Here is a 3,626-nt window from a genome sequence, read left to right as displayed (position 1 = left end):
AGACCAGGCTGGCCTTGAACTCAGAAATCCACTTGCCTCTGCCTCCCAAGTGCTGGGATTAAAGGTGTACGCCACCACCACCTGATTAATGTTAGTATTTCTTAAGGATAACAACCGTGTCTTCACACCTTATAATTGCCTTTAGGTGTTTGGAATCCTCAGGAATTTGGTTTTAAACTAAACTACCAGATTGAAAAGTAGGAGAAATATGACCCATTTTATTTCCTCACCGTGGCTTTAGAAGTGTGTGCTTAACCTGAGAGTCACTTTCAGATTGACGGGTCAAGTTCTACCTCTGACTCACGGAGCATCCAGTACAGTCATTGACTCATCATTTTCTTTCATTTAGGAAATGTCACTGTACATGTACCAGAAAGTGCTCATAAAATGCTGGGATCCACAGAGAAAAGGTAACAGTTACAAGATTAAAATATCATTTAACATAGGGTTTTATAAAACTTGCAACGTTTTTATTTCATTTCAGACCATAGAAGCCATACCTCCCTTCCAAGTCACACATCTCTCTTAGGTCCTTTTATCTACTATTCTTTTGTGCTGCTTGGGGACAGAACCTAGTCAGGAACTTCTGCAGGAGAAGGACATGCCTGGCCACTGAGAATACCACCAGCTGCTTTTTTTTTTTTTAAATGAAATAATTTACTAAAAAGTTTTGTAGTAGCTGCATGTTTCTGGTCACAATGCTAAATAAAATAAGTAAAAAGAAACATCCAATACTGAATTTAACTTAGCAGATTTTTTTTCCCCGTTAAATTTAAAAATTCACATAATACCCAGAAACTATAATAAATTAATTAAAAAGTTCATCATTCTACTTTGATTAAGTGTAATAAACCTGACTACACCATTGATTTTCTAAGATTGATTAATGTTATCATTCTAAACTATTCTGAATACACGGGAAGTCTGACACAAGGTGTAACTAGCAAGTTTTATTTGAATAACTAAAAACATATAGAAAGTTTTTTTTTCTTTTTGAAGTTTCAGATTTAGTTAAAGACAAATTGAACTGTTTATAGTTTCCATGTTCTTCATATGATCTAATTGTTAAAATTATTGAACCATATTGATATACTATTAAGTTTATTACTTATTAAGATATCCTAGTTTTAACCAGTGTCCTAACTTTTATCCCAGTGTTCTGCCAACCATAGCTTACAGCATTTAGTTATTGAGATTTCTTGCACATTGGCTAGCTATGACATTTTTTTCATGTATTTCTGTGGGTTTTGAGGAATATTGGTCAAGCAGTTTATCAAATGTCCCTCTGCTGAGACTTGTCTGAGCTCGAGTCCCAGCCATCACCCCCACGTGGCTAAACTGAAATACAGATGTGGGTTTGGGGGAAAGGGACGCACAAGCAGAGTCGATCCCTCACACCACCACCAGCCTCCACTTGTCCACACCACCACCAGCCTCCACCTGTCCACACCACCACCAGCCTCCACCTGTCCACACCACCACCAGCCTCCACCTGTCCACACCACCACCAGCCTCCACCTGTCCACACCACCACCAGCCTCCACCTGTCCACACCACCACCAGCCTCCACCTGTCCACACCACCACCAGCCTCCACCTGTCCACACCACCACCAGCCTCCACCTGTCCACACTACCACCAGCCTCCACCTGTCCACACCACCACCAGCCTCCACCTGCCCACCGATTTACCTCCACTCACCTTGACCTTAATTACCACTCTGGCACAGTGCTTGTTGGGCTTCTCCACTGAGAACGGATCATTTTTCCTTCCTTCCTATTCTGTACTCTTTAGAAAGAAGTCACTATGTATGGGCCATATAAGGTAAAAAGGCAAATATTCACCTTGGGGATAAGATGTTTACACAAGTTATTTGGAAGTCTCTTACATAGAAGATTTTTCTTTTTGCCCTAATTTGTTTATTGAATAATTTGATTCTGTCAGTACAGATTTGTTGATTTTTATTATTTTATTTTTAAGATTTATTTATGTCTATGAATGCTTTGCCTCTCTCTCTCTCTCTCTCTCTCTCTCTCTCTCTCTCTCTCTGTGTGTGTGTGTGTGTGTGTGTGTGTGTGTCTACTACTTGCATGCTTGTTGTCTGCCTAGGTCAGAAATGGGCATTGGATCTGCAGTTACAGATGGTTGGAAGCTGCCTTGTGTGTGCTGGGGAATGGACTTGGTTCCTCTAAAAGAGTAACACGTGTTCTTAATTATTGAGATCTTTCTCCAGCCTGGCATTATTCTACATATTTATTTATAGCCCAATATCACTTCATTGTAAGGTCTGAAATAGTCCCGGTTTTGGCCACTGGGAGTTTCACCACTTGTTCCCAATGTCCCTTTGAGATACTTGAATTGCTGACTATGGTGTATTCATATGTTTGTTCTAGCATTTCTTTGTTTTGTAATACTGTACAGGTCTCCAGGTTCATTTAAGTTTTGATGACAACTTTTAAAAATGTATATTCTGGTTTCTGGTAATTAGGGGAATTTTTATAAATTGTTATCTCCTTACTTTCTCTCTTTCTATTCTCCTCCCCCATGTCTCTCCCCGCACTTATGACGAGCCCCCTCTACTACTCTATTCTTACTCCTTCCCTCTCTCTCTTCCCTTCCCTCTCTCTCTCCCTCCCTCTCTCCCTTTCTCTCCCTCTTTCCCTCTTTGTCCCTCTCTCCTCTCCCTCTCTCTCACTCTCCCTTTCCCTCTTTATCCCTCTCTCTCCCTTTTTCCCTCTTTGTCCCTCTCTCTCTTTCTCACTCTCCCTTTCCCTCTTTATCCCTCTCTCTGTCCCTCTCTCCCTCTCCCCCTCTTTCTTTCCCTCTCTCCCGACTCCCCTCCCCATGCCCTGAGTAAACTCTATTCTATACTATACCATGTGTGACTGGTACCTCAGAGGCGGAAGGGATGCCTCAGCATGCGCCTGCAGAGGCATCCCACCCCACACCTTACTGCACCTCTGCCAAACATATTCCTGGCTTTTTTTTTTTAATCTATTTATAAGACACAACACTACTAGCCATTTCACACTGGACACACACACAAACATACATCTTACAGTTTCAGTAAAAGAATGTCTTCATTTTAAGGATTTTGTAAGCTAAGCACATTTGGTATATTTTTATTTTTTAATGCTAGTTCAGTGTCCATGATGTTTTAATAGTTATTGATTTGTGAAATAAAATGTTTAGGCACATTGTTTAAAAATACAATTTATGTTATTAAAATAAAATCAAATTCTTTTCTTTTCTTTTTTTTTTTTAGGGGAGACCGAGAATGCAGTCCCCGACTACCACAAATTATGCAGTGGAGTTTCCCCGCATTTGGGGAAATGGCAGGGGTCAGCACCTCCGGAGTGCAATGGATAAGCCTCTCCTGGGAAAACCTCTGTGATCATGCTATCTCCCTGCCAGGAGAATCAAACTCTAAGTTTACTGACTAAGGTGTAGAATTGACTTATAAATCCAAACAAACTGAAAACTAACTTGTTTTAAAGAACTTTCAGTTGTTTTAAGTAAATATTTTAAAAGTCAGGTGCTCGCTGGGCGGTGGTGGCACCCGCCTTTAATCCCAGGCACTTGGGAGGCAGAAGCAGATGGATTTCTGAGTTCGAGGCCAGCCTGGTC

The 3,626-nt window shown here is 40.9% G+C and overlaps 1 non-coding gene across 1 annotated transcript; it reads right to left on the bottom strand.

The window, feature by feature from the left end:
* Positions 1-3,261: 3,261 nt before the first annotated feature.
* LOC116087937 lies at positions 3,262-3,421 on the bottom strand. The gene has a single exon (XR_004117709.1). It is a non-coding gene; the product is annotated as a U1 spliceosomal RNA (small nuclear RNA).
* Between the last annotated feature and the right edge of the window lie 205 nt (positions 3,422-3,626).

Source organism: Mastomys coucha, unplaced genomic scaffold (assembly GCF_008632895.1).
Source record: "Mastomys coucha isolate ucsf_1 unplaced genomic scaffold, UCSF_Mcou_1 pScaffold13, whole genome shotgun sequence".
In the NCBI taxonomy this organism is placed as follows: Eukaryota; Metazoa; Chordata; class Mammalia; order Rodentia; family Muridae; genus Mastomys; species Mastomys coucha.
The sequence above is the reverse complement of the archived record's forward strand: the minus strand, read 5'-3'. Positions and strand labels throughout refer to the sequence as shown.